Source organism: Camellia sinensis, chromosome 3 (assembly GCF_055761805.1).
Source record: "Camellia sinensis isolate YWXY chromosome 3, ASM5576180v1, whole genome shotgun sequence".
Classification (NCBI taxonomy): domain Eukaryota; kingdom Viridiplantae; phylum Streptophyta; class Magnoliopsida; order Ericales; family Theaceae; genus Camellia; species Camellia sinensis.
Genome location: NC_138963.1, coordinates 165,344,730 through 165,357,476, shown reverse-complemented (window position 1 = coordinate 165,357,476; position 12,747 = coordinate 165,344,730). Strand labels below are relative to the sequence as shown.

Here is a 12,747-nt window from a genome sequence, read left to right as displayed (position 1 = left end):
ACATTAATTCAATCACTTTTTTTTAAAACTCTATCCCCAAAACAAATTTTCAAAACCATTTCTGAAAAAAGGGAAACCAAACATGTTTTCGTACTTTTTATCTCAAAAACTACTCTACAAACACAAACCAAATTTGTATGGTTGAAACGAAATAGAAATAGATATATGTATTATTTTGTTTATATACAGGGTGCATGTTGTACGAAATAAATACAGGTTGTGGAGAAATTAATTATAATAAAAAAAAACACTAAATAAAGCTTTTGGCGACGAAATGTTTGGTAGCCAAAAAAAAAAAAAAGTGAATTTGTTGGCGACCAACCAATAGGTAGCCAAAAAGGAAATCAATATTTTTAGCGATTAAATATTTGGTAGCCAGAAAGAACCCAAAGATTTTTGGCGACTAAAAATTTAGTAGCCAAAACTATATGAGACTTTAGGCGACCAAATGGTTAGTGGCAAAAAATAAAATAAAATGAAAAATAATTTTTTTGGCGACTAAATTCTTTAGTCCCTAAATGTAGTAATATTGTGACTAAAACTTATCCACGACTAAAAGTTTTAGTCGCTGAAAATTAAATTAATTTTATTTGAACACTTTTGGCGACTAAATATTTAGTCGCCAAAAGATCACCTTTCCCGACTACTCAAAGTTTCGTAGCCAAATGTTCACTTTTGGCGACTAATGTTTTCGTCGCCAAAAGATAACCTTTGCCGACTAACCAAAGTTTAGTACCCAAAACGTTCACTTTCGGCGACCAACAATAGTTTAGTCGTGAATACTATTGCCAACAGAGTATAGGCGACGACTTTGGCTACAAAAAATATTAGTCACTAATTAGTTTTGACAACCAAAAATGGGACTTTTAGCGACTAATATTTTGGTCGCCAAAAGTGTCATTTCTTGTAAGGGAGGGAAGTGATTTGTACATTGAATAAATCGCATGCGGCAAACTCTAAATTATTATAAACATCATCCAAGTCGTCATAACCTAGGAAACAAGTTTGACTTTGCCTGCACATACCTGCATCATCCATGTCTACTCGGGTGATGCTAAACATACACAAATATTCCAATGCATTTGCATAAATAATGTGGGTTGGGTTGGGTTGGGTATTGAAAAGTCTAAAATTTATACATAAACTTTGAGAAGAATAATATGGTAATATTATTATTATTATAAATAAATTTATTTTTAATAAATTTTATTTTAAAGTGAAAGATTTATAATAAGTCAAATCATTATGTATAAAAATTATACTTGAATTATATATTTATGTGGCATTACTTTTTTTAATTTGTTTTTGTTATAAAAACATAGTTAATGAAACATATTAATGAGAAGTACAAATTATTATTTTAAATAAATTTTTTTTTCATTTTTATTGTTGTTCCTTTTCTATTTCGATTTTCTTTCTTTCTCATATACTACCATCAATTGTCATCGGCTGCTATAGTTCACTTGCAAGAAAAGTAAGTTAAAAGTTGATCGGCACTAGAAGAGTAACTAAAAAAATTGTTAACAATTGGTGACTGAAAAGTGGACACATGAACAAATAGGTGGACTCATGAAAGATAAGTAGGACATGTAACCTATAAGTGAACAAGTGGACAAATAGGCTGACAAATTAGGGTATTATAATTTTTCAAATTGTTGTTGATTCAAAGGTATTTATGTAGTTTTATCAAAATTTTGAAGGAACTCAATTTTATTTATGGTCAAATTGGAACAATTACAAAAAGAAGCCCACCTCCCCTACTCCCATATTCCTGGTATTGGACTTTTTTCCATTGTTTTGTGACAACTTGGATGACGCATATTTGCTCTTCAAGAAATATATATACACCTACTCTTTGAATTCATATCAAAACACTAACAATTCATATTTAAATTCAATCATATTCAACCCTTTCTATTGCTAGAGAATTGGCCATGACAAGTGTAAAGCTTATAGGAGGTTATTCACCCAAAGAAAACGAGTTTCCAGTAGGCTCACCAAGCCCATTTGTGAATAGGGATGACAATTTGAACCTGGCCCGACGGGGACCCGATCTCCCGACCCCGAATTAAGTGGTTTTTTCCCGAAAAATATCTCCGACGGGACAGGGATGGTATTAAAAAATCAATACCCGATCAATTTCGGGCCAAGGACGGGGACAAGTGTCCAAGCCCCGTACCCGGCCCGTCCCCGTCCCAGCCCCTATTTGTTCTCCAAAGTAAAATTACAATTTTACCCCTATATATACATATATAAACCAGACCTAAAACATTACATTTACACACTCACTCATACTTACACACAGAGACGAGACGTTTCTCCCTCACCGCTGCTCTCTCTTCTCTCTCACTGATGCTTCTCTCTCACCACTGCTATGCTCCCTCACCGCCGATCCTTCCACTCTCTCTCACACATACGACAGCGATGGCTCATCCTCTCTTTTACACCGACATCGCGGCGGAAACTCCTCTCCCTCTCACGGTGTCTCCTCTCCCCTCTTTCACGGTATCTCCTCCTCACTAGTTACTCTCTCTGTCACGGCCCCATTCTGCCCCTAGTAGAATGGTGCTGTGATAGCCAGTAATCCGAGATTACCGAAGGCTAACTTTCAAAAAAATTCACACACAATCAGAGTATTACATATGGGGCTAACAAGTGCGGAAGCAATAATTTATAATACAAGTGGTCCATAAGAGCAGTGCGTAGATAAAATGAAATGGCATACATCTTTACATAGCTTTACAACTTGAATATAAGCAAAATAAAATACATATTACATCTTGACTAAAAGGCTTCTCAAGCCGACATATACAAAATACATGAAATACAACTAAGAAGCATAATCTTCAAGATTGCGACATCCTCACTGCCGACATAACATATATGCAAAACACACATCTTGGCGTAGCCGACTTCTTGCTTGTTACCTACATATATACATAGGGAGGGTGAGCTTGGATACTAAGTGAATGGTATAAATAATAAAGGGGTTAAATGAATGATTTCCGAGGTCCTTGTCAAAACAATACATATATCATAGCTTGTTCAAAACATGGGATGAATCAAGTTCATCAATCAAATCTTGGCCTTTCAAATCTTCTTGGGATGTTTAATAACATCTACATAATACATGGGGTGATGACATTCCTGACAAAACAAACCCACCCGTTCATAGACTGTCGGCGGCAAAACAAGACAAAACAAGGGAATAATTGACCCGGAATCGATTAGACAAATCCACCCGTATCCTAGACCGTCGGTGGGCCCATCCGTATCCCAGACCGTCAATGGCAGAGATCTCTCAAGCAATGGTGCAGTTGCATTATAGTCCCCTGGCACTAAGGACTTGTGCCGCAAGTGCTTATAGTCTCCTGGCACGCACGGACTTTCAAGAATGTCACCCAAAACAAAACTTACTTGATACGTAAAAGTAGGGGTAATCATTCATGCTTAACAAATACTTTCAAAACAAAGCAAAGAAAATCCTTTATCAAAACGTATAACATAGCTTTATTAAAAATACCACTCACATAGTTCTTGGGACGTCGGGATCAAGGCAAAGGTCCAAGTCCTACAAACACATGGCAAAGTCTACTGAATGTACTTCTCAAAACAAGTCTTACATACATGCAAATGATCCCGGGAAAACATGCTGGAAGTCAAAACACTGTTTTACATGTCAGGAAGACATGCTGGGTACCAACCAGGTCTTTGCTGAGGTCCCACACCTCCTGGCCGAGGTGTGGTTACCTAGGCTTTGGCGTGCGGCTGCATGCCGAGGTGCGCACAAGACAAACTAAAGGTGTAAGTGATCATGCAAGGTAGGCCAAGGTGAGATACGATGTTTGGCCTAAGTGTGAGGTCTAGGTAAGAGTGATCGGCGACTACACTTAGGGAAGTGAGGTCTTGAGATCTGGGTTTCCACCCGTGAAGAAGAAGAAGAACATGAACATGAAGATCATGAAGAACATGAATGCTAAAATCATAACTTCTTTACTACAAAAATCTAGAATTTCATGCTATGAGTTCGAAAACATGGACCTGGGTACCCATACTTGAAGATCATGTGAAAACAAACACAAAACCATGGATCTTGGCATGAGCTTTCGGATCAAAACATGACTTTTCTTGAAGAACACATGAATACTATTTTCTCTTTCTAAAACCGAACTTCAAAGCAATGCATGGCTTACAAATCATATTCAATCATGCAATGCAATAACATGAGCATAAGGAACAACATGGGTTGATCAAGAATCTAATCTTAGAACACGGATCTAACGATTCGATCTCTAGGGATCAAGCTTGGAAATTCACTCTCCCTCAAGAACTCCTCTTCCTCTCCTAGAGCTTCTCTCTCCTCTTCAAAACAAGGATATAGAAATGATAGGTTTCTCCCTCTGCCGGCTGACTTAACACTCAGCTCAGACACGTGGCAATGACTGGTTGGCTTTCCTAAAAAAGGTGATAGATTGACCAGACATGTGTAAGACAAAGTGTATCTAACAAGCTACCCGATAAGGCACTCCAGCAAGTGATGACATCGGCTAAGGACAAAGCTTCGGCAACGAAGGTGACAATGACCTCGGCTAGGAAGGACAACACTTGACTAAGCTGTGCCACACCTCGGTCTAGGTCATTCCATCTCCAGGACAAGATCACTTAGGTGCAAAGGTAACATCTCGGCCAATATGTCAGGGCGAAGGTGGAGGTCAAACAAAGTGGTTCCAAGATAATTCTAGACTGAAGATGACCTCGGCTTGGAATGATCTAGGCAAAACATGACCTAGGCTTGGCATGACCTAGGCTTGAGACAGCAAGGAAGGAACAAAGCATGCAAGCAACACTTTAGCAAAACAAGACAAGATTCATGAATGCAAACTTAACAAGACAAAGTTATGTAAATGAACATGAACATGACTATGACATGAATGTGGGTTATTACATCCTTCCCCCCTTAAAGAAGTTTGGTCCCCAAACTTAACTTACCATGTCCTCAAAACAATTCCGAGCGTCGGGTTCTCATCTCTTCTTATCTTTTCTAGCCTTTACCTTGGGGCAGTCCTTCACACGGTGACCCATCCCGCCACATTCAAAGCAAGCCCCCAATGCCCAATGACAAACTCCAAAATGTCGCCTCCCACAACTTGTACATGTCAGTCGGGTGCCACCTTCCTGATTCGTGTTATTAGGACTATCTTTTTTCGTCTTCTCCTCGGCATCATTCGGGTCTGCCTCTTCTTTGCGATTGTCATAGGTCTGCCTCTTCCTCTGATTCTTCCCCGAACTTTGACTTCTATTCAGGTTGGCTTCTACAAGGATGGCTTTATCTAACACCCCAGCATACGTCGCATGTTGAGCAAATTAACCTGATCTTGTATTGGCCCTCGGAGTCCACTCTCAAACTTCCGAGTTTTCCTGTATTCGTTGTCGACCATGTGAGGTGCATACCTTGCCAACTCGGTGAAAGCACGATCATACTCTGCCACTGTTTTGCTACCCTGTGTCAACATCTGAAATTCTGTGGTCTTGCGATCTCGGATACTGAGTGGGAAATGCTTGTCATAGAACAGTTCCAAAAATCTGGCCCAAGTCAAGTTTGGGTTACCTTCTCGGATCATCATCCACTATCTACGAGCGTCGTCTTCCAATGTGTATGCTGCCAATGACACCTTCTGGGCGTCGGTGCTGGGAAAAACCTCAAACAACTTCTCCATCTCAAGAACACCTTCTGGGCGTCGGTGCTGTGACTCTTAGAACAAAATGAACAAATGAACATGTATGCAAGTAAACATGATCATGCCAATGTAACAAATGCTCATGCCAAGATGATGCACACCTTGTCAAGTAGCAAGCAATATGATGCAATACGATGCAATCCTAAGATCATTCTAAGGGACATCCTATGCTCTTTAGGACTCAAAGTGTGTGAATAACGTACTATAAGGAACGCGTGCTCTGATACCATTCTATCACGACCCCATTCCGCCCCTAGTAGAATGGTGCCGTGATGGCCAGTAATCCGAGATTACCGAAGGCCAACTTTCCAAAAAATTCACACACAATCAGAGTATTACATATGGGGCTAACAAGTGCGGAAGCAATAATTTACAATACAAGTGGTCCATAAGAGCAATGCGTAGATCAAATGAAATGGCATACATCTTTACATAGCTTTACAACTTGAATATAAGCAAAATAAAATACATATTACATCTTGACTAAAAGGCTTCTCAAGCCGACATATACAAAATACATGAAATACAACTAAGAAGCATAATCTTCAAGATTGTCGACATCCTCACTGCCGACATAACATACATGCAAAACACATGTCGGCGTAGCCGACTTCTTGTTTGTTACCTACATATATACATAGGGAGGGTGAGGTTGGATACTCAGTGAATGGTATAAATAATAAAGGGGTTAAATGAATGATTCCCGAGGTCCTTGTCAAAACAATACCTATATCATAGCTTGTTCAAAACATGGGATGAATCAAGTTCATCAATCAAATCTTAGCCTTTCAAATCTTTTTAGGATGTTTAATAACATCTACATAATACATGGGGTGATGACATTCCTGACAAAACAAACCCACCCGTTCATAGACTGTCGGCGGCAAAACAAGACAAAACAAGAGAATAATCGACCCGGAATCAATTAGACAAATCCATACGTATCCTAGACCGTCAGTGTGGCCATCCGTATCCCAGACCGTCGATGGCAGAGATCTCTCAAGCAATGGTGCAGTTGCATTATAGTCCCCTGGCACTAAAGACTTGTGCCACAAGTGCTTATAGTCCCCTGGCACGCACAGACTTTCAAGAATGTCACCCAAAACAAAACTTACTTGATACGTAAAAGTAGGGGTAATCATTCATACTTAACAAATACTTTCAAAACAAAGCAAAGCAAATCCTTTATCAAAACGTATAACATAGCTTTATTAAAAATACCACTCACATAGTTCTTGGGACGTCGGGATCAAGGCAAAGGTCCAAGTCCTACAAACGCATGTCAAAGTCTACTGAATGTACTTGTCAAAACAAGTCTTACATACATGCAAATGATCTCGGGAAAATATACTGGAAGTCAAAACACTGTTTTACATGTTAGGAAGACATGCTGGGTACCAACCAGGTCTTTGCCGAGGTTCCACACCTCTTGGCCGAGGTGTGGTTACCTAGGCTTTGGCGTGCGGCTGCATGCCAAGGTGCGCACAAGACAAACTAAAGGTGTAAGTGATCATGCAAGGTAGGCCAAGGTGAGATATGATGCTTGGCCTAAGTGTGAGGTCTAGGTAAAAGTGATCTCGGTGACTACACTTAGGGAAGTGAGGTCTGGAGATCTGGGTTTTCACCCGTGAAGAACAAGAAGAACATGAACATGAAGATCATGAAGAACATAAATGCTAAAATCATAACTTCTTTACTACAAAAATCTAGAATTTCATGCTATGAGTTCGAAAACATGGACCTGGGTACCCATACTTGACGATCATGTGAAAACAAACACAAAAACATGGATCTTGGCATGAGCTTTTAGATCAAAACATGACTTTTCTTGAAGAACACATGAATACTATTTTCTCTTTCTAAAACCGAACTTCAAAGCAATGCATGGCTTACAAATCATATTCAATCATGCAATGCAATAACATAAACATAAGGAACAACATGGGTTGATCAAGAATCTAACCTTAGAACACGGATCTAACGGTTCGATCTCTAGGGATCAAGCTTGGAAATCCACTCTCCCTCAAGAACTCCTCTTCCTCTCCTAGAGCTTCTCTCTCCTCTTCAAAACAAGGATATAGAAATGATAGGTTTCTCCCTTTGCCGACTGACTTAACACTCAGCTCGGACACGTGGCAACGACTGGTTGGCTCTCCTCAAAAAGGTGATAGATTGACAAGACATATATAAGACAAAGTGTATCTAACAAGCTACCCGGTAAGGCACTCCAGCAAGTGATGACATCGGCTAAGGACAAAGCTTCGGCAACTAAGGTGACAATGACCTCGGCTAGGAAGGACAACACTTGACTAAGCTGTGCCACACCTTGGCCTAGATATGCCACACCTTGGTCTAGGTCATACCACTCCAGGACAAGATCACTTAGGTGCAAAGGTAACATCTCGGCCAATATGTCAGGGCGAAGGTGGAGGTCAAACAAAGTGGTTCCAAGATAATTCTAGATTGAAGATGACCTTGGCTTGGAATGATCTAGACGTAACATGACCTAGGCTTGGCATGACCTAGGCTTGAGATAGCAAGGAAGGAACAAAGCATGCAAGCAACACTTAAGCAAAACAAGACAAGATTCATGAATGCAAACTTAACAAGACAAAGTTATGTAAATGAACATGAACATGACTATGACATGAATGTGGGTTATTACACTCACTCTCTCTCTCTCTCTCTCTCTTCGATTTTTGCTTTTGTTCTTTAGATCTGGAAAATAATGAAGATGAAGATGAAGATGTTGAGCTCAGATCTTTTTTTTTTTTTTTTTTGATAAATAAGCTCAGATCTGTTGTTGATGATCTAATATGTAAGATGATGTGTTAGATGATGAAGATGATGAATCTCAGATTTGCTTTTTTTTTTTTTAACAGCGATTAATGTGTTAGATGATCAAGATGGTGTTGTTGTTGTTGTTGTTGTCGATGATTTTGATGTTGTAGTTGATGAGTTCTTGTATTTTTTGGAGTTGAATTTTTTTTTTTGGCCGGGGAGTTTTCGAGGTCGGGCAAACCCGATCCCCGTTAGGGGCGGGGGCGGTGATAGGTTCCCCGTTGGGGATCGAGGCCGGGGACGGAGAAATTTCCACCATCGGGGATCGGGGACGGGGAGTGTGATCCCTGGCCCCGCCCCACCCCATTGCCACTCCTATTTGTGAACCAGGTTCAAATTGCTTTGAACCTAAAATCAATCGACTATGAATTCTTACCAGAGACATTTGGTTCCAAAAGTGAGCTTCTTCTTAAATCAAATCCGGTCAATAAGAAAATACCGGTTCTTATCCACCATGACAAGCCTATATGCGAATCTCTCATCATTGTTCAATACATTGATGAGTTGTGGACATCTGATTCCTCCGGCCTCCCTTCTGATCCCTATGATCGTGTCATAGCACGATTTTGGGGAGCCTATATTGATGATAAGGTATCGTTTTATCATTTGTTGAATTTCTTGAATCGAAGAGTAATGACATAGATAATTTTTGTTTTCATTTTTATTTTGTAGCGTAATACGTAGTGAAATGATATGATAGAACAAAGGGTGTGAATGAATGTATGTTCCAGTTTTAAAGAGTTATTTAGCAAATTAATTTTGGAAAAATATCTCTGAAAACAACCCAATTTTGAGAAAACATCAAAAAGTGGTTTTCAAAACTTGTAATATTTTAATTTTTTTTTTAAAAAAGAAGCATTTTCAAACTTCTCATTGTTTTTGTTTATGGTAATACAAAGAATTTGTTTGGTATATTATTTCTTTTTCATAAAAATGGAATTAATTCTCAAAATTTTAAAACATTTGGAAATAAAAAAAATGCGTTATCTTTTATTTTCAAAACAAGTTTTTCACTCCTTCCTGTCTTCCCCACTTGTGACTTCCGACAATACTTTGACTACAATCTCTAGTCATGCCGCATTGAGCTACTGTGGTTAACAACTCAACAAACATGTTTATTTATTTTTTATATGCATTTATTTAAAAATATTTACGTATATACCAAAAAAATATATGCTTTTTTCTTTTTCTTTTTTGTTGTTGTTGTTGTTGTTGTTGCAGTGTTTTCCATTATTAGTGGAAATTCGAAAGGCAAAAGGAGTGGAAGAGAGATTGGAAGCAGTAGACAAACTGGTAGCAACGCTGGTGTTGTTAGAAAAGTACTTCATCAACTGCAGCAGTGAAGGAAATGGTAATTTCTTCGGTGGTGACAGCATTGGTTACGTGGACATAGCACTCGGGTGCTTCTTGGGTTGGTTCAAGGCGAGGGAGAAGATGTTCGATGTAAAGGTGCTAGACATAACCAAGACGCCGCGTCTTGTAGAGTGGGCAGAGAGGTTTTCCTCAGGTGATGCAGTGAAAGATGTTATTCCAGAGACTGAGAAGCTTTTGGAGTTTGCTAAAGTTAATCTGATGAAGTGAAAAAAAAGCTCACTAGTCTGATTGACATGCATTGAGTTGGGTTGGGTTACTTGCTAAGTCCATGAACTGGGAAGCTTTCATTGTGAACATTTTTAAACTTGTTTTGTTTTTCCCTTCTATTATAAGTAAAAATAAGTTTAGACGTTCGGAGAAAACTATTTTACCAAAACTGTCTTAAAACTGTGGCTCGTTGATTAATCGGCTGATCGGCACAACTTAAAATAACTTGTTTTGTTTTTCCCTTCTTTCATTTTGTTTTTGTTTTTGTTTTTTTTTTTTTTTTGTGGGGGTGGGGGGGGGGGGTTGATTGGGGTGATTTTGTAAAAAAGACCAAAAGAAAAAAGGTAGTAAGAAATTAGAGAAAAGTTAAAATGGTTAGCGTGTAAAAATTATCACATGGATTCAAATGTGAAACAATACATGATTGTGTGCTCGACTAATTATGTTTTCTGAATTTTTTTTCCAAACTACATCTATATTTTTGAACCATGCAGGTATATAATCATTTATTATTAGGTGAGTACGTACATGGCCAACATTGTATTATAAAAAATTTGAATAATTACAAAGTTAGTTTTTCTCGCATCCCCTCTTTCGCTACTCTTTGATGATTTGATTATCTCTCAACATAAATAAACATCTAACATTGGTAAAAATTTAAAAATTTTGAATGAAATTTTATATTACAATGGAAGATCACAACCCTCATAGCACCGTGTGATATTGCCAATGTAATACTTCTAACCAATATAAAATCACAACACTTATATAAAAATTCTTGTCGCTGATAAAAGAAAAAACGGTTGTATGGAGGTACATTTTCTTGTTATAAATTCTCCACCCATTGGATTGCTATTTGAGACCTGTGGAACTTTGAAGAAAATTTAATTTATTTATCAAACATCATGAATGAATTGCATTTGATAAGTTGAGATACAGTAGATTGAAATGATTTAGTCATGTACAACCAAAAAAAAAAAACTTGTAAATGTAATGATAATGAAAACTATGATTATTATAGATGTAAATGTTTGGAAAAACATATATAAATTTATTTTATTTAATTAAACATATAGCATTTGATATAGCAAAATATAAAATAAAAGATAAAAAAGATTCACTACAACAAAATATATTTTTGGCGACTAAAAACAACTTAGTCGCCAAAACTTGTGGAATTGGTGACCAAAATTTTTTAATCGGCTAAAGTACAATATTTAGTTACTAATTTTTTTTAGTCCGGAAATATTGATTATTGGTGACAAAAAAAATTTAGTCGTTAAAAATGCCACAATTGGTGACTAAAAAATGTTTTGGTTGCTATAGTAATAGTTTTCGCTACTGAAATCTTTTCAGTCGCCGAATAAAAAACAAAAATTTACTTTTAAACTTTTGGCAACCAAAAGTTTGGTTACCAAAAATTTATTTTCAGCGACAAAACAATATTTTAGTCGCTATATAACTAGTTTTGGCTACTAAATTTTTTTTGCCCCCGAATAAAAAATAAAAATTTTCTTTTTATCTTTGGCGACCAAAAGTTTGGTTGCCAAAAAATTATTTTTAACGACTAAAAAATATTTTAGTCGCAAAAAATGAAAATATTTCTAGGGAAAATTACGAATTTTGGAGGAATTTATAAAATTAATTGGCAACTAAAATATTTAATCGCGAAATTACTACTTTGAGCGACTAAAATAATATTAGTCGCCGTTAGTTATGGTTTTGGCTACTGAAAAAACATTTTGTCGGCGTTGATCAAACTTTGTATTAAGAGTACTCCGTCAGTCCTCTCCCATTTCACTCTCTCATCATCCCTCTTCCTTCTCTCACTCTATCGCAGGCGACCCTCCTACCGACCACCGTCCACCACTGTCGCACACGTGCACCCACCTCCTCATCGACGACGGTACAACCCACCTCCCCACCAGCGACGGTACCACCTATCTCCCCATCAGCGATGGACAACAGTAGTTGTGTCTCCTCCAGTGTACACCAGGTATTTCCGGCCTCTTCCTCTCTCTCTCTCTCTCTGTGTATATATATATATATATATATCTGCACCCAATTTCTAGGGTTTTAGAACAAATGATTTGTTTTTTTTTGGTTATAAATCAGAGGGTTGGAGCTTCTCTCTCTCACTCTCGGTCTGTCTGTCTGTCCGTCTGTCTCTCACATGAGCACCACCGTTGGAGCATTACCCCAGGTATGTCCTCTCTATTTCGCCCTCTTTCTATCTCTCTTCCCCTAATTTCAGCCTCTAGGGTTTTCTTCTTCGATTCGCATTCCTTCACACAAACCCAGCCCCAAATCGACCCACCCAATGCCATTGACGAATGACTGTGATTTTGATTTTGATGATATTAATTCAATTTGTTCATTTCCATGTTCTTTTTCTTTAATTTAATTTATGGGTAAATTATGCATACCACCTGTTTGCTAATATGCCTCTGAAAATAGGAAACATAAAATCTGTCAGTTTCTGGTTGAATGTGAATTGTACATGTGTTAATTTCATAACTGTGTTGCATATAGTCACAATTGAGGCAAGGTTTTGGAGGCAGTTTCAATTTCAAGACTGCTATGTAGT

The 12,747-nt window shown here is 38.0% G+C and overlaps 2 pseudogenes across 1 annotated transcript in view; one reads left to right on the top strand and one right to left on the bottom strand.

Annotated features, from left to right (window-relative positions):
* The first annotated feature begins 1,901 nt into the window (after positions 1–1,901).
* On the top strand, positions 1,902–10,181 carry LOC114288013 (glutathione S-transferase U17 pseudogene; annotated as a pseudogene).
* A 504-nt stretch (positions 10,182–10,685) lies between these two features.
* The window catches only part of LOC114288026 (phosphate transporter PHO1 homolog 3-like), a 34,674-nt pseudogene continuing 32,612 nt past the window's right edge, over positions 10,686–12,747 (bottom strand). Inside the window, exon 15 of the transcript XR_014363364.1 lies at positions 10,686–11,031. The product of XR_014363364.1 is annotated as a phosphate transporter PHO1 homolog 3-like (transcript). The remainder of the gene's footprint in view (positions 11,032–12,747) is intronic.